Raw genomic sequence first — 24,557 nt, forward strand, 5'->3', positions numbered from 1 at the left:
GGTTGTGGTTGTTGGATTTGGTTGGTTGTGTCTGGAGTGGTCGTTGATGTGGTGGTGTGTTTGTGGTTGTGGTGGATCCTGGTGGATTTTGGGTTTGTTGGTGTGTGGTTGGGGTTGTTGGTGTGTGGTGGTTGGTGGTGTTTCGGTTTTTTTTGTCTTGTTTTGTGGTGTGGGTAGGTGGTGGTTGTAGGTGGTGTGTGGTTGGAAGGTTGGATTGGTGTTTGGTGTTTGGTGTGGTGTGGATGTGGTAGGTTCGGATGGGGGTTGGTGTGTGGTGTGGGTTTTGGATGGGTGTTGTTGGTGGTGGTGGGGTTGGGTGTGGGCTGGTGTGGTGGGTGGATGTGTGGTGAGGTGGGTTGGATGGCATTTGGGCGGGTGTGGATTGTGGGGTTGGTGTGGTGGTGTGGTGGTTGTGTTTGTTGGTGGGGTGGTGTTGGTTGGTGTGGAGGTGGGTCTGTTGTTTATGGGGTGGTGGTGTTTGTTTTGGCTGTTGGTTTTGAGTGTTGGTGGTGGGTGTGGTGGTTTGTTGGTGGTGGTGGTGGTGGTGTGTGTGTTGTTGGTTGGTTTTGCTGGTTGGTTGGTGTGGATGTGGTTTGGTTTATGGTGGGGGTGGTTTGTGTTGTTGGTTGGGTTGGTTGGTGGTGTAGTGGGGTTTGGTTTTGGTTGGTTGGTTTCTTTGGTTTGGCTGGTTGGCTGTGGTGTGGTTGTGGCTTGGTTGGTGTGGTTGGTGGTGTTGGTGTGTGGTGGTGTGTGGTTGTTTTGGTGGTTTGTGTGGTGGGGTTTTTGTGGTTTGGTTGGTGTTTGTTTTTGTTGGTTTGGCTTGGTGGTGGTTGTGGTGATTGTGGATGTGGTTGGTGTTGGTGTTGTGTTTTTGGGTGGTGTTGGTGGTGGTGGATTATGTTTGGGTTGGCTGGGGGGGGTGGTGGATGGCGTGTGGGGTTGGTTGTGGGGTGTGGTGTTTGTTGTTGGTGGTTTGGTGGATGGGTGGTGGTGTGGATGTGTGGTTGGTGGTGGTTTTTGGATGGGTGGTGTTTGGTTTGGTGGTGGTGTGGTGTGGTGTAGCTTTGTGTGGTTGTTGGCTTGTGTTGTGTGTTGTGTGGTGTGGTGGTGGTTGGTTTGGTGTTGGGTTGGATGTGGTTGGTGGTGGTGGGTTGGGTGTGTGATTTTGTGGTTGTATTGGTGGTGCTAGGTGGTGGTTGGATGGTGTGGTGTTGGTGGTTGGTGTGTGGTTTTGGTTGGGGGGGCGGGGGGGGTGGTTTGGTGTGGTGGTGATGTTTTGTTTTGTGGTGGTGGAGTGGTGTGGTTGGTGGTGTGTTGTTGGTGGTGGTGGTGTGTTGGACTGTTCTGGTGGGCGTTGGGGATGGATGGTTGGTCGTTTTTGTGGTTGTGATGGTGGTGGTGTGTGTGTGGCTTTTGGTTGTTGGCTGTGGTTGGTGGTGTTGTTGGTTGGTGTGGGTGGTTCTGGATTGGTGGTTGTTGGTGGTGGTGGATGGGTTGGTTTTGGATGGTGGTGTGTTGGTTTGGTGTGGGGTGTGTGGGTTCGTTATGTTGTGTGTGTGGTGGCGTGGCTGTGGTGGTTGTTGGTTGTGGTTGGTTGGTGTGGACTGGTGGTGGTTTGGTTGTTGGTGGCGTGGTGGTTGGGGTTGTCTTCGGTGTGGTGGATTGTTGGTGTGGTGTGGTGTTGTGGATGGGTGGATCCATCTTATGTTTCGTCAGCTTGCTAACCAAAATAATGGGAAGACTATCAAATCCTTTGGTTGAATTAAATCCGATAATGATATCCAAACATTCCCACCATCTACTAAACTAATGGACCTGATTAAAAAAGTCAAAACATTACCAAAATTATGCTGAGTCCTACTAATTATTGGCACTTGCCCCATCAAGATACCTTACAGATAAATCCTCTATATTTTTCCTGCTACTGAGGTCAGGCTGACTACATACCTATCTTCAACTCCTCAAAAATCCAGAAAGATTACGTATTTATAGATACTTGTCCAACTTGTTTTGCTTTCAAGCAACATAAAGGGGCCTGTTTCTCTGAAGTTCTTATTAACTTATTTATGTTTACATTCAGATAGTTGTAGATGCATGGCTTCTTGAAGGGTCACAGGAAATAGGTAAGCAACAAAATAGGATGGAGACAGATGTCTCTCAAGCTTAGGTTTCTGAGAGAAAAACAAATCCCCACCCCACCTTCTTTTTCCTGCTACTGTAGACAGAAGACATTGTGCAAGAAGTATATCCACAATAGCCTGAAACTCTATACAGTAAATGGAAAATGATGTCACCTGGGACCTCACTAATGCCAGGCTGCCTACACCAACTCAACCAGAACTTCCTTGTACTGTACAATACAAAATTGCAACTTTTACAACCTTCAACGTTACTCAAGGCTTCCAAGTGCAAAAGAGGTTAATTTCGTCTGTACATTAGGAACAGTTCAACAGCTTTCTTTCAATTCAATTTAATTAAGTTTGACCTCTTGCTCATGGATATTCTTAGTTTGCTGACCAAGTAAGGCCAGCACATTCACTGTCATTATGTTTAATGTCTGTATTGCCCACTGGGGTTGGGGATGTTAGACAGGTGACCTCTTTATTAAAAAGATAGAACTACAACAGAAGGGCATACAAGCTGTGCAAGTTAATGAGGGCAATTGGTAAGTAAACACCACAGCACAAACTAAGCTAAGAAAGCCAGGCTTATCTCTACAAGACCTGAAGCATCTTGCACTTTTAACTTAGGAGTATAATCCCTCCAATGAAAGATAATGTGAATACAGATCTAAAGGAGTAATTCTCCATGAAATCTGATAGCATCTTCTGCATAGGGCCAGAACCCTGGTTTGTACAATGGATTATTTATTGAAGAGCTTACATTAAGAAGAAATGCCTTCACTCAATGAGGAACCCAAGAGCTGTAAGATATGGACAAATCTCATGCAAACCCTGCATGACTAAGGAACTTTCAACCGAGCTAAGTTTGAAACGGAACATGTATAAGAAATGGAAAAAGGGGGAAATCACAAAAAAGGAATTCAAAGAAATAGTAGGCATTTGTAGGGGTAAAGTCAGAAAAGCTAAAGCGCAGAATGCTAGAGAGGTTAAAAAGAATAAAAAGGGATTTTTGGGATATGTCCGCAGCAAAGGAAGAAGAAGGAAACGGTAGGGCCACTGCGTGGAGAGGATGGCAAAATGCTAACTTAAGACAGAGAAAAGGCAGAATTATTCAACACCTTCTTTGCCTCAGTCTTCTCAGAAAAGGCAAAGGGTGCTCAACCTGAAGATACTGGAACAGAGGACAGAATAGGGGAATTTCAGTACAGAATAAGAGATAGTAGAGGAATACCTTGTTAATCTAAATGAATTTAAGAGGCGTTACAAACCGCCGCTTTGTGGCGGTCTCCCGGCGCTGCTGTTTGCTCCGCAAAGGAGCCGCCGCAGCCAAATCCTCGCGGCTCCCTTACGGAGCAAAAAAGAAGCTCCAAAATGGAGCTTCTTCTGGTGTCGCGCTCATGACGCTGCGAGGTGCCAATGGCGCACTCACGACGTCATTAGTGCCGCGCAACGTGCGGACGCACAGCGTCCGTTACGTCAAGATGGCGGCGGCCGTGTGGAACAGCCATCGCCATTTGTTACGGACAGAGTCCGTAACAGGAAGAGGGGCGTCTGGAAGAGAAGCCCCTTTTTTTAAACTGGGACGTCCTGAGGACGTCCCAAGTGGCGATTTGTAACCCGCCTAAGTCTCCAGGACCAGATGAACTACATCCAAGGGTACTAAAAGAACTGGCAAATGTAATATCGGAGCCATTGGCAATCATATTTGAAAACTCCTGGGAAACAGGAGAAATCCCAGCAGACTGGAGGAGGGCAAATGTTGTCCCGATCGTCAAAAAGGGGAAAAAAGAGAATCCCAACAATTATCGTCCAGTTAGTCTGACATTAATACCAGGAAAGATTCTAGAACAGATCATTAAACAGAGAGTCTGTGAACATCTGGAAGGCAATGCCATAATCACAAAAAGTCAACATGGGTTTCAGAGAAACAAGTCATGCCAGACATATCTGATCTCTTTCTTTGATAAAATTACCAGCTTGGTAGATGAAGTGAATGCTGTGGATATAGTATATCTTGATTTCAGTAAGGCCTTTGACAAGGCTTCCCAAGACATTCTTGCAAACAAGGTTGTAAAATGTGGGCTTGACAAAGTAACTGTTAAATAAATCTGTAATTGGTTGACTGGCCGAACCCAAAGGGTGCTCAACAATGGCTCCTTTTCATCCTGGAGGAAAGTGACCAGTGGGGTCCCACAGGGCTCTGTCCTGGGCCCAGTGTTATTCAACGTCTTTATCAATGACCTGGATGACAGAATTGGGAGCATACTTATCAAATTTGCGGATGACACCAAATTAGGAGGAATAGCTAATACTCCAGAGGACAGGATCAACATTCAAAATGATCTGAATAGACTAGAAAGCTGGGCCAAAGCTAACAAAATGAAATTCAACACAGAGAAATGTAAGGTACTGCACATAGGGCAGAAAAATGAAATGCACAGATAAAGGATGGGGGCACCCGGGTGAATGAAACTACATGTGAAAGATCTGGGAGTCCAAGTAGACCACAAGTTGAGCATGAGTCTACAGTGTGACGTGACAGCTAAAAAGGCCAATGCAATTTTAGGCTGCATCAATAAAAGTATAGTGTCTAGATCAAGAGAAGTAATAGTGCCACTGTATTCTGCTCTGGTCAGGCCCCACCTAGAATATTGTGTCCAGTTCTGGGCACCACAATTTAAAAAGGACATTGAGAAACTGGAGCGTGTCCATAGGAGGTCGACTAAAATGGTGAAAAGTCTGGAAACCATGCCCTATGAGGAACAACTCAGGGAGCTGGAGATGTTTAGCCTGGAGAAGAGAAGGTTAAGAGGTGATATGATAGACCTGTTTAAATATTTGAAAGGATGTCATATTGAGGAGGGAGCAAGCTTGTTTTCTGCTGCTCCAGAGAACAGGACCCGGAACAATGGATACAAGCTACAGGAAAAGAGATTCCACCTCAACATTAGGAAGAACTTCCTGACAGTAAGGGCTGTCCGACAGTGGAACACACTCCCTCGGAGTGTAGTGGCATCTCCTTCCTTGGAGGTGTTTAAGCAGAGGCTAGATGGCCATCTGCTGGGGAAGCTTTGATTTGGATCTCCTGCATGGCAGGGGGTTGGACTGGATGGCCCAACTCTTATGATTCTATGATTCTATGTTTCTATGTCTCAGTCAACAGTTTCGATGACAAATGGCATTTCTCCTCTCAATCGATGTTTTGAAGCAGTAATGGACTAGATGAGGAAAAACAAGCCCGAGTTGAAACCAGACAAAATGGAGGTATTTGCAGTAGAGGCCCCAAACCAGGTATCAGGTTGCAACCTCCAGTCCTAGATGGGATCACACTCTCCTCAAAGGACTGTGTTCACAGTCTGGGGGTGCTCCTAGATCTGTTGCTTCACATGACAAATCAGGTGAATGTGATGGTCACGAACACCTGTTAGTGTCGGTTGATACGCCAGCTGCGCCCTTTCCTGGAAGTAAGGGACCTAGAAAATGTAGTACATGCGCTGGTAACTTCATGACTCAATTTCTTTAATGTGTTCTACATGGGGCTACCCTTGTGCCTAGAAGTCCAGAAACTCCAATTAGTACAAAACATGGCAGCCAGGTTAGTCACTGGAAAAACTAGGAGTGACCAGATAACACCTATCCTAATATCACTTCACTGGCTGCCTATTAGTTTCTGGGTGCAGTACAAGGTGTTGGTTATTACCGTTAAAGCCCTACATGACTTGGGTCCAACCTATTTAAGGGATCGCCTACTTCCATACAATCCACCCCACACACTCAGGTCCTCTGGGAGGAATTTATTGCAGCCTTTAAAGACTAGATTAACTGCAACCTCCCAGAGGAACTTTTCTGCAATTGCTCCCAGACTATGGAATGGCCTGCCAGACGAGATCCGTCATATTACCAACTTGCTGTCAAGACGGATCTCTTCTGGCAAGCCTTTCCTGAATAAAACTCCTTGGCCACAGAATGGCCAAGGAATACCCCCTCACACCATGTATTTACCACCACTCACCCATGTTATGCTTATTATTAATAGATTTGGAAACTCTTTTAATTCGTAATATATTTAATTCTTTTTTAAGCGTGGGGAATTGTAATTTTATGTATAACACTGTATATGGATGTTTTTGTTGGTAGCCACTTTGATTGTCTTGCTACAGAAAAGCGAGGTAGAAATAAAAGCTTTATTTATTTATTTATTTAGAGTGGCAAAAGGCAAGAGCTTAATCCATCCCAGGAGAACCTAAAAGTAGCACTGACCCATTCTGTTCTCTTATGCTATGATGACAAAAATCCAACCATAATTCAATAATAGGATGCCAGCCATTATCTTTTGGAATGGTGAAATAAAGGCTGGCAACCAGTTAGGTGTTACATCATTGTAAACTGACAAGTAATCATATTAAGATGAATTGCAAAGTGCACAATGCTTATTCTGTGCATATAGGTTGGTGCTATATTCTTTCTTTTAATGGGTTCTGAGCAGGCCTGAATTACTTGACAGGCCCAGATATGAAAGGAGAATTTGTGGTAACTAAAGACTTGTCCTCCTAGATCTAAAAAAATAATACGGCTGAATTCCATTTCTGATTTATCTGAGAGTGAGTCCAACTGAACTTTAATGGAACTTGCAATAAAAGACACAACAGTACAGCTACTCTGACTATTCATCCCAAACTAAAATGTGGACTAAGAGAGAGGATGAATTCACCCTGGCTATAATCACTATCCCTTAGACTACCCTACCTTACAGTCTGAGAACCTGATGCAAAATATGTTGGTTCTAATTAACTTTTCCCAAGTCCAGATCCTACCAAAAAGGAGATAACCAACCTGGAAAGGCCAACAATTCTTCTTACTAATTTGATGATAAATAAAACCCAGTAAGGTTAAATTAGACAATTAAAAATAACCGAAAGGGAAACACTGGAGTTTATCACACGGAAGGAATTTCTCTTAATTTCGAATGAAAAGAAAGTGGGGCCAGAACGCATTCACATGAATTTGTTAGTTCAGCAAATTTACATGAATTCGAATTGCATTCAGACTGACCTCACATTGCCTGAAAATATCTTGCCATTGCCTGAAATTGCGTGTGGTAGTCTATCACGCAATAATGTGAAACACCTTGATTGTGTTTGGATTGCCATTGGATTATACTTCCAATTTCCTTTGTCTGATATACTCCACTGTATCTGACCAATCAGCAAGGACCTACAGAGCCTTCCTGTTGTACAGTTTACACTTTCCCTCCCTTCTTTTCCCATTCAATACTGATAGTTAGCCAAGGAAAATGAAACATTTTTGTTTTCATTTCCTTGTTGCTTCAAGTAGGAATGTATGTAATTTGCTCACACCTCACACAGCATCTGTTGATAGTTCCTTCTGCTCAACCTGACCATGAAGCATTATTATGGAGGGAAAGTTTCATCACAAGCTATAAATACAGAATATCTGTATAGTGAGAGGGATTATCTTTGGATTTTCTGATACAAATGCATCCCTTAGTCGAGAGAAAAGAAAAGTCTCTTAGAAGGTTGAAGATATACCCTTCCCCCTCTTCCCAAATTTTATCTCTCATAAACACGTTGCGTTTTCTATGAAATAGGTTTCTGTGGCTTTGTCATTCCTTGGAATAGCAGGGTATTAAGGAGGAGTGGAAAGACAGAACTGAAGTACTATGTCACAAGTATTGTTGCCACACAGAATGAAGGCATTTGGCGTAAATGTGAGGTTCCTAATCACCTAATTGAATTCATTTGCGTGGGTTGAACAATGAGGAATGGTTTAGTAGTCTCCTCTTTACTGTTCTGCAGCCTGATATTTTCAACTTTGTCCAAGCTCCTGCCTCAGGAGACATATATGCATCACATAGCCACATCTCTATTTAAGGCCTGATACAGACTGTGCAGAAGCGCTGTCCTAGGACCAAAACTAGGGCTGAGGAGCTCGCAGCAATTGCACGCTCCCCAGTCCTAGTTCGTTTGGATGGCACCATTTTGGAAGTGCGTCATCCGGACACATGGCACGCTGATGTCGTCAGGTGCGTGCTGCGTCCAAATGGACTGGCATGCGCCTGACATCATCGTGACGCTGCAGGGCGCTTGGGGCATCCTTTCAGTGTTGCAGAAAGCTCTGAAATGGAGCTCCTTTTGCTTGTGCACATCGCTGGAGCAGCCTCTACATGGCCGCACCAGCCATGCAAAGGAGAAATTTCTCCTCCTCACCATGCCTGTCAGGGTATCTGGGGGCATGAAGCCCAGTGGACGCCTCTTTCAGGCCACAGAGAAGCAGCATTTTGCCGCTTCTCCATGGCCTGGAAAAGCACTGGATTGGGGCCTCTGGCCTGCCAATGAGGCTGCCCTGGCCCCAATCCACTGAGGAAAGGGGCAACTGCGGACCGCCCCTTTTCCATGGTCTGTACTGGGCTTAAGTCTCCTAATGCTATCCCACTCCAAAACCTAACTTTTAAAGTAGTGCAGTCCCTCCAAACACAACCATTGCTATGTTGTTGAAGAGTGGGGAGATGAGCAGAGATGCATCCAACTATTTTTCATGCACTGCACCGGCCATTGGCAAAGAACTCTGGAGTGTTACCCAAAGTGTGTGGATAGAGCATCCACTTATAGGTGCAATCTATCTTTAATTTGGGGAATATTTAGTTTGGCTTTGTGAGACGTGTTAACATTCACAGGAACTAAGCACTAACTATGCTAGTAATAACTGACAGAGAATCCAAGTATGGGGAACTACATGAACTTTTCTTGGCAGAAATGTGAGAGAACATACATACTAGAGTAACTCACTCTCTCACACAATTTACAGAGGTAACGGAAAAGGGATAGTGGAATTTGAGGGTTAGATAAGGAAGTATATCTACTGATCCTGAAGAAATGGTCCATGGAAAGCAGGAAAGTAAGAGATGCTTAAAGCATAAGGGTTGAGTATATAGGTTTAGGGAAGCAGACAAGAATAGAAAAAAGAATAACAAGTCAGACTAAAGCCTGAGGGCAACAGTGACCGGACGAGTGGGAGGCCAACTGCGGGAGGGGGGAGGCTAGGTTTTTGGGTGCTATTTATACTTTAAAAGCCAACCCCAATCTATAGAAATTCCATGGGAAACCAAAAGCTTGATTGCCCCCCAACAGAACATGAGAAAGTTTCCAAAGGGGAGACTTTGTTTTGATATTTGGAAGATGAGAGGGGTTAATTTTGATTGATGATGCTTCATGGATTTTACAACACTTAGACAAGGGAATATTCACAGAAGGCCCTTGGGTGGTCTATGCAGATAATGTCCTTGCAGGATGTCCAGCTAAAGGAAGATAGCTGGATCCATCACCACTCATCTTCCCACTCTGAGACAAAATGGAAATGAGTGTGTTGGGGAGAATGTTCACCACTTAAAAGGTTTGTTTGTGTGCAATTTTGCACAAAAAATAAAATTTGATTAAGAAAGCAATGTCTTTCACACAACAGTTGCTATTTGATATGCAAAACCATCCCTGCTCCCCAAATATAACTTTTTGCAAAAAAACCAAAAGTATCAGAACATGTAATACCTCCTGTATTTAAAAAAATTTTTAAACAGCGTGGCTTATTGTGTTGAGACCCTCTTTCATCAAGGATAAAAGCGTTAAATCACAGATTGGTGAATCAGTAGAAAAGATTTTACATGCTTCGTTAAACATTAGTGAGCCCAAAAGTGATTTGTTTATGGGGAATATTTTATCCATTAAGGTTGTCACTATGCCAGTTGTTAATGTTATGACTATGAAAATGGTATATAACACTTTAAGTGACTCATTTTGTTCTTCACACTATCAAATGTGCCCCAGCCTTGCACTTTTCCAGATGTGTACAAATCCTATGATTTATTTGCTGGCTGATGGGATATGTAGTCTAACACTTTTCAGAAGTGCTAAGTTATTCATTCATTCATTCATGGGGGTTATTCTAAAGCACAGCATCAAATTACCCGAACTGTGCCACACTTCTTCTGTACATGATCTCCCTAGCCACCTTTGGAAACATGTTTGCTCATGCTTTAGACACCATGGATTGAAATAATAGCATGGATTTTAGAAAGGTCCTGTCAAAATACCTCTGACATGCCTTTAGAATGCTTTTTTAAAGTAATGTTAAAAAGCAAATATAATATGTTACTTGCTGCACCAAAAGGAGGGGGAATAATGGCATTTCTATTCATTATGCCACTTTAGAAATGAAATCCTATTACAACCCTCATATTTTTCTTAAAAATGAGGGGAGGCAACTGGTCGTTGCATTACTAACTTAGTACTTACGATGACTCTGCCCTAGATTCCTGACATGCACCAGTGACCTGACTTACTATAAATTTGACAACAGTTGCATGGTCTGTTGTTTTTTCATACACATATAAAACAGGCTTTATATATTACCTGAGAGAGGTGGACAACCTAATTAAGAGTCTGCACCTTTCATTCATTACATTTGTTACGTGTTTTATTCTATTTGTCTACTGGATACTATGGCTGCTGCCACACTGCAGCATTAATATCGTTTGACACTCCCTAAAATGTCATAGTCAGAGCTATGGAATTCTGAGATTTGTAGTTTTGTGAGATATTTAGCCTCTGCTAGAGAGCTCTGGTGACACAACAAAGTACAAATCCCAGGACAGCACTGAGTGGAGCCATGACAGTTAAACTGGTGTCAAACTGCATACATTTTGAGGTGTGACAGCAGCCTACATTGTCCTTCTTTGAGAATTTAAAACTTATAATTCAAAATGAACTTGGTGGATGATGATGGACAAGTGGTGAGCACACTATATTTTCAAGATATACAACACTGATAGGAATGTAATGGAGCAAGAGCAATAAAGGCTGCATTAATTGTGTACAATACTTTAAGGCTGTAATCCTATACACATCTACTTACTTGTAAACTCCACTGATGTCCCCGGTGTGCATGTCTACAATTGCACACTCAATGTGTCAAGTAATAATTTTGGAGTTTATCAGACCAGGGAAATTGGAAGTATCCAATGGCAATCCAAACGCAATAATGCGGTTTAATGTTATTGCGTGCTAGACTACCACACGCAATTTCAGGCAATGAGAAGTCAGTCCGAACACAATCAAGGGGTTTCACGTTATTGCGTGATAGACTACCACATGCAATTTCGGGCAATTGCAAGCTATTTTTGGGCAATGGGAAATCAGTTCGAACACAATTTGAATTCACGTAAATTAGGTGAACTAGCGAATTCACCTGAATTCGTTCTGGCCCCACTTTCTTTTCATTTGAAATTAAGAGAATTTTCTCCCGTGTGATAAGCTCCTTTGTTAGAGCATTAGCTTCCTACTTCCAAATGAGACAGTGAGGACTCTGGGATAGTGTCAGTGGACCCAGCTGAGACATCAGAAGGGCTTCCAAGAAAACCCAGAGAAGTGAAGAAAAGCAGCCACCAAAAGGGAAGGTATTTTTACCATACATCAAAAGGAGTCACAGACAAAATAGGCAAGTGGTGAGGAAGCACAACCTTCAAATGGTTTACAAACCCACGAAGAAAATCCAGCAAATGCTTCACTCAGCCAAGGACCAGAGAGACCCTCTCACAGCCACAGGAGTTTACCACATACCATGCAGCTGCAGAAAAGTCTACAAAGGGAACCACCAAATGCAGTGTGCAAACAAGAATCAAGGAACACGAGAGACACTGCAGACTGGGCCAGCCAGAAAAATCAGCAGTAGCAGAACATGCCACAAACCATCCTGGGCATAAAATACTGTTTGAAAATACTGAAATTCTGGACCATGCCAACCACTACCATGTCAGGATGCACAGGGAAGCCATTGAAATCCACAAACATCTGGATAATTTCAACCGGAAAGAAGAAATCCTTAATGTGAACAAAATTTGGCTACTAGTCCTGAGGAATAGCAAAATAAGGACTCAGCAAATGCAAATGGGAAACCACTCAGAGTCAGGGGCTTTCCCAGCAGATAATTGATCACCAATTAGCAGACATCTTTTGCATTAGCTTCCCAGCCTGAGGCCTGCCATCAGCACAGAACAATACACATGCAAATCACTCTTGCATTCCCAGGCTCACAGCCACAGATGCTGGCGAAACGTCAGGAAGAAACTCTTCTAGAACATGGCCACATAGCCCAAAAAACCCACAAAAAACTATTAACCTATTTTGGTGATAAAGTTTGGCACTTTGGATAGGATCTTGAAAAGTCAGGCCAAAACTGGAAGAAAATTCACATGAAAGCCACAATCTACCACTCTTACATAACCTGTGAAGCCATTGAGTGTAGTGTCAGAACTTAGATCTGCCATTTGGTAGATTCAGAGGATTTAGGGGATGTGGGTTTGTGATATTCATGCCTTTGGTATGGTACTAGGTTGGTTTGTACTACAGAACTAGAGACATAGCTGGGACTCTCCTTATTATACAAAGATATAGCTGTGTTGGTCTGGAAAATCATTATGCGAAAGGATCTTGTAGCACTTTTGAGACTAACTGAAAAAGAGAAGTTGGTAGTATGAGCTTTTGTAGACTTGAATGTACTCCCCATGCATCTGAGGAAATAAGCTCAAGTTTACAAGAGCTCATGCTACCAAGTTCTCTTTTTCAGTTAGTTTCAAAGATGCTCCAAGATCCCTTTGCGTCATGATTCCCCTTATAGTAAGACAGCAGTACAAGAAATTTGGCATTTCTGTTTTAGGAAAAGGAATATAAGAAGACATATGAAGATGTGGTGCTTGGAAATAAGAACAGTATGTTTCATAAAAGTTGCCACGTACTAGAAATAGAGCAGGGGCTTCAAATAATCATTGGATATCATGAAGCAAAGGCAGAAAGCTTCTTAAGCAAATTGAGAGTTGCTTCGAGGTTAGCTTCATAAGCTTGCATTGGCATAGCCTTTCCTATATGTTAGTTCTGATATAGAACTTGGTATCACTTGGAATGCAAGTCCATTGATATTTTCATTCTCGGAAATGCTGATCCAAAGTAATAACCTTATTCTCATTCCTTTGAGATGAACATCACTCAGCTCTAGATTAGGAGCAAATATATTAAATTTTGTTTTGCCCACATTCTGGTTCAAGCTAGGAATGGACAAAACCTGTTGTGCTCAGTTTTACTCAGTCACATCTTTCCTTTCTTAAGTTCATTCTGTCCTAGTTTTGTATCAGTCTGTAGTTCTTTAAATATTTCATAAAAATACTTTTGCCTGCATTCTTCAAATGTAATCATTTTATATACATTTCATGAAATGCACTCTTTAAAAAAATGATTTCTCCATTTAAAAAAAAACATTTGGGGGAGGACTTTTCTACAATATGCAAATTTTACATGTTCTTTCTATTATTGCATGCATTTTGAAGGTCTGAATTGCATTAAAATTTTTGAGAAATGCATGTAGAACTTTGTTTGAGTCTGTCTATAGGTTTGGGAGTTACAGTAAACAAAAAGAAATGTTTTGCAGTTCAAATCTTGTAAAAATAAAAATAACCAGTTTTTAAAATAGTGGCAATCAGGTTGTGACCTGATGCTTTTGCTGGTTGATCTCTGTCATTTTGAAGAAAGAAATAAGATTGGTTCCCTACCCCTACTCCCTTCGACCAAGAGACCAAGAGGGTTCGTTGTTGATTGTCATCTAATCTACATCTCTTTGGAGGCCTCCATCATCATCATCTGATCACTTGGGCTTCAACAGCATACTCCAAATAGGCATCAATACTCACTGTTATGCTCCAAATTAGCATCAGTACTCATTGTTAGCATCAGTACTCATGAATCCCATTGTGTGAGAAAGCTGGGATATAAATCATTGAACGAAAGAAATAAAAAGAAATAAATACTCCACCTAAGCATTCTTATTTGGATTTCAGGATCTTTGTATGGAAGAATGAGTAGGCTATTCTTTTAGACTCTTTTATTAGCATAGTAGTAGATACACAAATGTACATTCCCCTTAGGAGGGAATATAGACTTTTCAGTGTCTAGAGCTATTACTTATCAATTCACTTTACATTGCATGTAAGGCATTATGCATCCCACATCATATTAGCATCTCCTACAGTGCTATCATGTAATCTGTATAGACTTGCATTTTGTAAGGAATTCTTCATTCTTTGATATTCATCTTAGCAAACATTCACTAATATTAGTCTCACTCCTGTAAGGAATTAAAATGTTATGTACACTACTTTCTTCCTAGCATGCATCTCTGCTTAATACATTGAGCAACTCAATCTTAACCTCTGCGAATAAAAACATAAGATGATCATTGTAGCCCATCCATTAAAGCATCCATTTTGGCTTCTAGATCCAGCATGATATTCTCTCTCTATATATGTGTGTGTGTGTGTGTGTGTGTGTAAGTTCGTTACACCTGTAAAATTCTCTTCTAGCAACACATTTCAAATGTGTTCATTTTTTTCCTGTCAGCTTTCTTCATTATCCAGCATTTTCATCTATAAACTTGGCTTTGGTGTCCAGTTATATATCTTCTTCTTTTTTTCACAGTTGCCATTCCAAATCTTCTTTTGACTTGTTGACTAGAATCTCTATTTTGATTGATGACTAATATAGTGAGTCTTTAATTATTTCAGTGTCTTTGTCATGAACTTTAAAGTTATATGCATCTTCTGTAGTCATGTTTGTCTCCTTAATATGTTACCAATTGCCTTCAAGTTGGCCTTGACTTATGGTGACTATGTGGATGGGAAACCTCCAGGTCCCCCTATCCTCAACTGCTCTAGTTCAGTCCTGTGACCTTCCTGATTGTGTCTAACCATCGGACATGCAGGCTTCCTCTCTTTCTTTCACCCCACCTTCTAACTCTCCTAGCATTATTGCCTTTTCTAATGAATAATACTTATTCATGATGTGGCCAAAGTACAACAGCCTCAATTTAGTCATCTTGGCTTCCAGGGAGAGTTCTTTATACTCAGCTGCAGCCCTGTTTTTGTGCCTTTCCCCCCAAAAGTCATCAGTATTCACTGTTATTTTCTTTTAGAAATATGGTGTTTTCTGCCTAACTTACATTCTTCATATTTCTATATCTAGATTTCACGTCTCCTTCATCTGAGTCTAACCCCACTATCAGTGTGCTATGTTTTGCATATAAATTAAACATATAGTGAGAAAATGTACCCTTTTCTGACACTTTGACAAATGGAAACAGTTCTGTTTCACCGTATTCCAGGCACCAGGGAATATGTACAGACACTCCTTCTGTACAGTGTAAAAAGTTACTTTCAAGGACAATTAAATGTTATGGCACACTGATTTCATTTACAGAGATTTATAGTTTTACATGAACTACACAGTCAAAGATTTGCTATAATCTATAAAACACAATATGCATTATCGAACATAGGTTTGCAATATGATCCCAAGTGTCTCTTTCTGGCATTTTTTGGTCTATAGACGGTAAAAGTCTTTGCTGTAAAATCTGGAGTATCACTTTGCTTCTATTGAATATTGATGCAATGATCTGATTGTCACTAACATTTCATGTATCCCTTTCTTGCTAAACTGGGATGCATATTAAACATTAAACATAGTCTGCATGCCACTATTTTGTTTTCCATATTTGTTGACTTTTAAAATATTTTTTTCAGAATTGGGATAGATTCTGTAATTGTAGCTTGCAACAGCTTGATTGGTATGCCATTTGTTCCTGCTATTATTTCTTCCAAGCACTGTCCAAGAAGCTTTCACTTCACATTCTAAAACTATACATTCTTCATCAAAAGGTATATCTTGAAAAAAAAGTTCATCCTTTCATCTCATTGCATTGCTTCTATCTTCTCTTCAATTTGTCCTTGTCATATGATGTGTTCCCTGTTGTTTTGTCCCACATCTCTAGTCCTACCTTAAATTTCCCTTTGATTTTTCAGATTTTGTAGAAGAGGCCTTCTCTTTCTTCCTTCCTTCCTTCCTTCCTTCCTTCCTTCCTTCCTTCCTTATTCCTGCTTTCTTTTTAGTACATGAGACTAAATAACTGTGTACCAAGCAATCCTGTTCTCTAGAGTCCAGTGCTCAGATCACTACACACTTTCTGTAGCACAAAGACTAAAATGCACCAAAAACAACAACATGGCACAAATGTCCCTTAGTCCCAAATTATGAAACATAAATGAATTTTGAATTAACCACTGTTGTTGCCTGAATTTGATAAAAATATGTCCCTACATTCATCCTACCTACATTCTATGGAGATGCAAAGGAGGCAAGGGTTCTTTCATCCTTAATAACTGTCTAGAAGAGACATATGTAGCTGGTGTCATACACAATCTCTTCTTATATCCTATTCTAAAAATGCAGGAACCCTCTTCAGTTTTGCATCTGGTCATCTCACCTTCACTCTGTTTTACATCTGCTGAATTTTAAAGAGTTCATAGGAAACATCAGTGATAATTTAGCCCATTTACTTCCTACCACAAATTTCTCCTTGCTGACATGATGCAATGCATCATCCATTGTTCTACATTTCCAGGATTGTCTTTTCCTGTCAAGTCAAGGGATGCTGCTGCTGAAGGTTTTCTCTGTCACTCCTGGCTTTAGCTTGTTCTTTTCATTCTTAGATTAACTACTAACAGTGAAGGAGGAAAGGGCAAAGGCAGGGTTACTGCTGAATATAAAGAAAACAGAAAACCACAGAGAATCTAGACAAATTCAACCTAGACAATGAGAAAATAGAAATAATAAAAGTGTGCTCATACCTGGGATCAAATATTGACCAGAATGGGGACTGCAGTCAGGAAATCAGAAGAAAAATAAAAATGGGAAGGGCATCTATGAAAGAACTAGGAAACATCCTAAAGAGCAAAGACATACAACTAAACAGAAAGTTAGAATCATACAAGCCATTGTATTCCTTGTTATCATGTATGGATGAGAGAACTGGAAAGTTAAGAGGACGGAAATCAATTCATTTGAGATGTGGTGCTGGAGAAGAGTGCTGAGGATTCTGTGGACAACCAAAAAGACAAATGGATGCTAGAGTAGATCAAGCCAGAAATCTCCCTGGAAGCCAAGGTGATTAAACTTAGGCTGTTGTACTTTGGCCACATCATGAGAAGGCATGACTCATTGGAAAAAATTATGATGCTAGGAAAGGTGGGGGGAAGTAGAAAGAGAGGAAGACTGCATGCTAGATGGATGGGGTCTTAAGAAGGCTACAAGTATGGAGTTACAGGAACAGAGCAGAGCAGATGTAGACAGATGTCTTTGAGAGGTCATTCACAGGGTTGTCATAAGCTGATATTGACTTGAGGATAGGTAACAACAACAACAACAACATGTATTATTATTACATTTTATTTATAAAGCACTGTAAATTTGCTGAATATCTGAAGTCTTGCTTTTTATAGCATTTAGTGAGAGTGAGGGACAATGAATCATCAACTGCTTTGTCTTCTAATTCAACAACAGATTTGAAGGGAATCTCTGAGTTTTAAACTGGTCTCAGCAGGCATTTCTCAGACTTCAGATGAAACATTTGAGACTGAGAACCTGTATTGTTGTTATGGATAATGAACATTCATGTTAACAGCAATAGTAGCTAAGTACAGAATGCACAAATTGAAAATGTGTGGTTTATCACAAGAGGGCTTCTCAGTCGAAGGTAGGTGATGAGGAGTCTTCCTGAAGATAAGATCCAAGTCTGGATAGTACATGGATGGAAGCCACCCTGATTTCTTTGGAAGAAAAATAGACTATAAATGTAAAAAAAAATTGTTTTAAGATATTTTCTGTAGCTTTTCACCAGTGTATTTCATAAAACAAGTATTCTCACCAAGAGCAGGGAAACACTTCTAATAGGAATCTGATGGAAATATGAATAGTTAACAAAGCAGCTGATATAAAATGCCCTCTACCACATCTAGGCACAAAGCAAGGCATCTTCTTTCCTTTCACATTCCAGTTTCAAAGGGAACATTCTGCTAGTAAAAACTGCCATATTTTCACCACTGTGAGCTGTAAGCCTTCTATCTTTTTAAAACAAAGAGAGATTGAGTGCATGGGAAACATCTGTGGTGAAAGAAAGAAAGAAAGAAAGAGAGAGAGAGAGAGAGAGAGAGAGAGAGAGATTAAGACAGTGAATCTCAGCAAGGGTTGTCTCCAGAATGGAATACAACTCTTCCATGGGATGTTAACTTTGTGGCACTCCTTCAAGACAGCCGAGGGGTAAAAAAAAAAAAAAAGGCAATTAGTGGTGTAGTTGTGTTTTGTGAGATTTTGTATGTGGGAACAGCAGAGGGACAAAATGGGGGGGGGGGGGATAAAAATGAGGATATTGTTTTCCCAAATAAGAATTCTGTGTGCCAATGAAATTTCCCTTTAGTCACTCACTCCCAAATTTCTAGCATTGCAGTAGCTTAAAATTTCATTTGAGCATGTAGAAATATACTGTAGCTTAGACACCCAAAGAAAAGGAGGAGGCAGAGTTATCAGGGGACTGTGAATACAGCAAATATAAGAATTCTAGGTGTGAACTGTTTCCAGTGTCTCATTCTCTGCAATGCTAGAAATGTGGAGTCTAAACAAAAATTTCAGGGATGGGGAGAGAAATCTTATTTGAGGAGGCAAAAGCTTCATTTTGTCCTCCTCCTCTGTAGCAACACTCCTATGTGGAGTGCAGGTACCTGCTTTGATGAAATTAGTCTGAAAACACACACTCTTTTCACGTGGCTCACTCATTTCTAGAAGAAACTGTTTCAAGGTACTCATGCTGCAGATTTTTAAATTAATCTGGCCCCAAGTGGGCCTTCCACTGTTCTGAATTTCAGCAACATAAAACACCTGCCTGGCATCAGCTCTGAAAGTTTAATACAGTTTCTGTGGTAAACTATGGGAAGCTAGAGAATTTGAAAGTAAAGTTTATTGCACCAGTAACTCAGAAAAGCAATTCCTAAAACTCTTGACATATTTAGCCAGGGGGTTAGGGGCAAAAAAGAAATAGAAATCACCGTAGAGGGCTACCATGTACCTGGAATTAAAATCCATCTGTCTTGGAAATGGTAAGAAATGTTTCACAGGACACACAGATGCTCTTGTGTTTCACCGTAAATCACTTTCAAAGCTAGTTTAGCCCCCTGCTTCTGAAGGAATAATTCTCTATTAGGTTGTCCAAGTGAATTCACTCCAGAAGCTTTTCTTGTCAGATTTTTAAGAGATGCAGGCAAAGATAGGTTAAAGAACTTGGAGAAACCCATGCTCCATGTTCTTTGGGGCTCCACAGGTCTCTTTGTAACCCTTAAATCATATTCTTATCTCTGCCAGCAAAGCTGCACAGAGAGAGGCATCCATCTTGGGAAAACCAAAATTGCTGGAGACATTTCTCATTGCCTTATTTTGTAAATGATGGCTTCGGTTATCACGCTGTATTCAGGTAGGACCACAACTTATTCTTCCCAGTCACATATCCTAAATACTCCCAGAGTGGCTTAGACCTTGTTTATTTGACAGTTCCTTGCCCTACAATCTAAATAAAGAGTTTATCACACGGGGTTTATCCCGTGTAGAAACAGGATTTAAAATGGGAAAATCCTGCAAAAGCGGGATCATTTTCACACGACATCAGGGGCATTGAGCATTAATCTGGATTAACCCACACAGAAAGTGGACAAATCAACCGCTTTTTACTTTCAGGATTCTGTGTGGGTTATTTTTGCATTAATGCGCAATGCCCCTGATGCTTCTGAAAACAATCTCACTTTTGCAGGATTTTCCTGGGATTTAAATCCCATTTCTCCTTGGGATTTAGGCACTTAGTGCCCGAACAGGCAGGCCAAAATAAAGCTGCTTCAGGTCAGTTTGGAAGTATGCTGTTTAAATGGTGTATGCATCCTAAGAGGCTGGAAACCACACCAAAGCCACGCTCCAGTTCTAAAGATTAGAGCACAGCTTTGGTGCAGCTTTGGGCCTCTTGAGATGCATGTGTCATTTAAACAGCATACCTCCAAAGTGACCCAAAGCAGCTTTATTTTGGCCTGTCTGTTCGGGTCCTTAGTCTCGCATGTGAATGGAAATGGGAAAGAGGATTAAGTCCAGCAGATACTGCCACTTCTTTTCTCATTCCATAGCGATGGCAATGATGGTTGGAATGGAGAAAGATTTTTCCAGTTTAGTGGGGCAATCTTCACACATACCCCTCTTACAGGTTAAATTAACAGGAGCACGTTGATATATTAAAGGAGCTGAGTTTGTCTCTTCTAAAAAATCACAGAGAGCCTTGTGAAACCTTCATGAGTTCTTTGGGATTTCACCTCCAGTAGAGCAGATGCAGGGCTGCAGTCAAAGAGTTGGACCCAAACTTAATCACTCCTGACTACGGGTTTTTTGGCATCTTACTATTTTATTAATTTATACCATGTCTTTCCTTCCATCCTGGGACTCAAGACAGTTTACATAATAGTTAAAACCAATACATACTAAAAAACCAAACAAAAACAACAACAAAAACCCAATACTATGAAAATGTTATTTAAAAATACAATTCAACAATCTATAAAAAGATTAAGAAACAGATAATAAACATGGAATGATTGGTTGCTGAAATTGATGTCTTATTTAGAAATGGGCAAACTCACCTGCTTGATTAGAGAAAAAGACTGGAACAATCGGGAAAAATGCTGGATGCCATTAATAGAAAAAGTATTTTCTTGTTAAAGAGAGGTAAAATGTTAATGCAACAAGAACTTAAATGGCAGACAGAAATACATATATTATTGCCGTATAAATGGTCAAGTTTAACATTAAAAAATCACAGACTATTGAACCCTTTTAGGAAGCTTAAGTTCTGATGTATGTTTAATTTGTGTTTTGTGTATTATGTGTTTTTAATCGATAAAAATTTATTTAAAAAATCAATACCACTAAAATGTTATATAAAAATACAATTCAACAATCTGTAAAAGATTGTTTAAGAAACAGAAGATAAAAATCAACAAGACAACATCCCATTAAAGTCCCAAAGAGCAGTCAGTTCTTAAAATTCCTATCAGAATAGAAAAGTTTTTGCTTGCTTGGAGAACAACAGCAGAAAGGAGACACCATGATGGGAGGATTTCTAAAGTCTGGGAACTGCAATCAAGAAGGTCCTCCCTCTTGTTTCCACCAAATATACCTAAGAATGTGGTGAGACTAAGAAAGATACCTCTGCAGAGGTTCTCAACACACAGGCAAGCTACTAAAGAGAGGTATAGCATGGACTCGAGTTGTATTGCTCTTTCACCAGCAATACCAGCACTTTGAATTCTGCCCAGAAATCAACTAGCAGCCAGTGAAGTTGCAGCAGTGAGGGAATTGTGTGTTCCATGTATCCAGCCCCAGTCAGCAATCTGGTTGCTGCTTTTGATGACTATTAAGAGTCATCCAAATCTGGAAGAAAGGCAAGATTTAAGTCCAATAAATAAATAAATAAATAAGAGTTTTGAAAGGTTAGTCTAAATTTAATAATTTCCGGTGAAAACCATGGGACATGGGTGAATCAGGAGTGATAGGTCCCCAAATATGTACACACCATATAAAGTTCTTGCTTATCTTTCCCCCTTCCTCCTTCCAAATACATTTCCAGGATTTTTTCTAGCACTTCTCCAAAAGACTGTTTTGCAAGTGCTTCAGCTGAGTGACTGCTCTGCTGGAGAGTCAAAAAGAACATTGTGAGTTTGGGTCTCATCTTTGGACCTCTGCTTCTAGGGTCCTCCATGTGGCACCTTTGAATTCTTGACTGTCTGAGAATGAACAGCTGCTTTCTACAATGATTCTTCTCTCACCAGTAATGAGTAGGGGCTAACTTCACAGTAGATTTCATCTAGCTGCTTCATGAATGGTTCGTCATACCTTATGAACTGGAATTAATCTGGACATGTTCTGAAATGAAATGATTTGCTTGCATACAGTCATTGAATCTTCTGGATTGCGGACACTGGTCTGTATCTAGTTTTTGTCTCAAATTTGTTCTGCTTTGAATATAATCTCCCTAGTAAAAACAGATTTAAATTTGTCAAGGAAAAAAAAGAAAGGAGTGATAGGTCTCATGGATTTCACTGGGTCTACTCATGTTATTTAGTGCCTTCAAGTCAAGTCTGATTTATAGCAACTCTCATCTAGCATTTATTTGACAAGATTTCTCCAGGAGAGATTTGTCACAGTCTTCATCTGACACTGAGTGAGGGGGACTTGCCCAAAATCATCCAGTTGATGAACTGGAAAAGTAACCATTTCCTTATATGAGATGAAATAATTAGCTAAGATCACTTTTGTGACTGAACTTTTATTACAGCACAAATTAACATTGTCCCCAGTCCTTTTTCTTTCTTTATTGTCACTCTTCCTTAAACATGGATAGCTACTTCCTGGATAGCCCTCTCTATTTTTCTGTGGTGCATAGGCTTCTGCTTCTCAACCTGCTGCTTCTACTCAGGACATTAGCACATGAGGTTAAAAAGCAGAATTTGAACAGATTAGAAGCATTTTTAGCTAGTACGTATCACACAACATCATGTCTGTCCTGTTGCTGCCTTGCAGTCCATTTGTTACTGTTTTACACCTTTTAATTGATGGGAAAACCCATCAGTAGGATCTCAATCTCACTGCTCTTCCATGATTGCCTTGGCGCAGTAGGTCCCTGACATGACAGTCCTCATTTTCAGACATTCATGTAGTGTGAGTGGGTACAATCCTCCTCCTCTCCCTCTCTTCCTCACAGCAATCGTGGTTGTCAGTACCTTCTCAATGCCGGGTGCTGGTGTATGTTCACACAGCAGTCAACTTCAGGATAGTATTGGCACCTGAGATCCCTTGTCCTCTTATTTCTTCCTGAAGCACAGGGCTGCTGTTCGAGGACACATAATGGTGGCAGTGGGATAGCCAAAAGCACAAAGCTGAGACAGTGAGTGGCAGACTGCTTGTTTGGAGTCATCCTTGCTGGTTGCTTGTGCCACTGTTGCCACACCTCTGACCATCCCAAAAGAACAATGGGCCTGAGCCTGACTACCATCAGCCATGTCCACACCCACTGAGCTGCCACTGTCAATACCTCTGGCTACCAGCTCCCCTTGTTCCTGTTTCTTCTCTTCCTCTTTCCCCTGCTGTGCACCCCATGTACTCACAATCCAGCCAGAGTATGGGACACCCCAAAATCACCCTCTGGGTTTGGCAGTGTGGAAAACTTTGAAAAACAGATGACACAGCTATGGATCCCCAAGGCATTATCATCAGGAATAGTGTGATAAGAAATTATGCCAAACCAGTAGGCTTCAGAGAAGGATAACACTTATTTTTTAAAAATTAATTTAAAAAAAGCCATCCCTCTGACATTGCTCCATAGATGGTGTGTGTCTCTGTGTGTATCTATATATGTATGTGTGTGTGTTTATGCGTAGTTTTCAAAGACATCATGAGAGGTGGGTCAAGAGGAAGGACAGGAATTTTAATTAGTCTTGCCAGACTAACTCCAACACTTCATCCAATCTCTGTTTAATGTGCAAATTTCTTACAAATAAAGCTTTCTTAGAGTATGAAATTGGTAGCCAAAAATAGACAAGTTAATCAAGTGAGATAACTGAATGACCTCCTCGAGTGATCATATAACAGGGATATGAAATCACAGATGAAGAGAAATGTATTTGAAACGGGTAAGAAGAAGAGGTTCATTTTAATATGGAATGCATTTAGCTTCAGGTGGCTGCTATAAAACATTATATATCCCCTCTGGGCTCTTAAATTTACTTGAAGTAGTTTGACCATTCTGGTACAAAATGTGTTATAGTGCTCTCTGAAAGCAACTCATTGGAAACACAATGAAGTTTTGCTCATGGAACTGGTGTTTTTTTAATTACAGCTGGAACTGCTTTGAGAATTTTTCTAGCAATCTTTTTCAGGCACCTGCTCTTTTGTTTCTTCCAGATGACCCACTGCAATAAGCTAAACAAGTAATTTTATTTTCTTTCATGTGGCTTTCTTTTCTCTGTTTGGTGACCCAGAGGAGAAGAGAAATTTTAAAATATGTGAAGAGAAATGTAAACCCCGCAAAGAACAGGCCTGCAGATGGAGTTGGGAAGCAACTCCAGAACTTTCTACTTCCTAATAGTTTCCTATACCAGACTGTTAATCAATTAATTAAATTTAGCAATGAAACCTGTACTTCAAAATCATTTTAAAAAGAAAGTTTCTGGTGATGTGAAGAGTTTCTTCAGGCACTGCTCATATAACTGTGTATCATTCTGATGACAATTCTTTTGTCCTTAAGTAGTTTGAAAAAGCTTTTTGTAGCATACATCATTATTTCTTGGTTTGTAGTCCTAGATAGTCAGATCCATTCACTCAATAGTTTTTTAAAAAATCATTGCATAATTGAAAAGATAAATGGTTTGTCTTAATTCTAAAGCTTATATTAGTGTTGGGAAGATGT

This window comes from Sceloporus undulatus, chromosome 1, assembly GCF_019175285.1.
Source record: "Sceloporus undulatus isolate JIND9_A2432 ecotype Alabama chromosome 1, SceUnd_v1.1, whole genome shotgun sequence".
Taxonomy (NCBI): Eukaryota; Metazoa; Chordata; class Lepidosauria; order Squamata; family Phrynosomatidae; genus Sceloporus; species Sceloporus undulatus.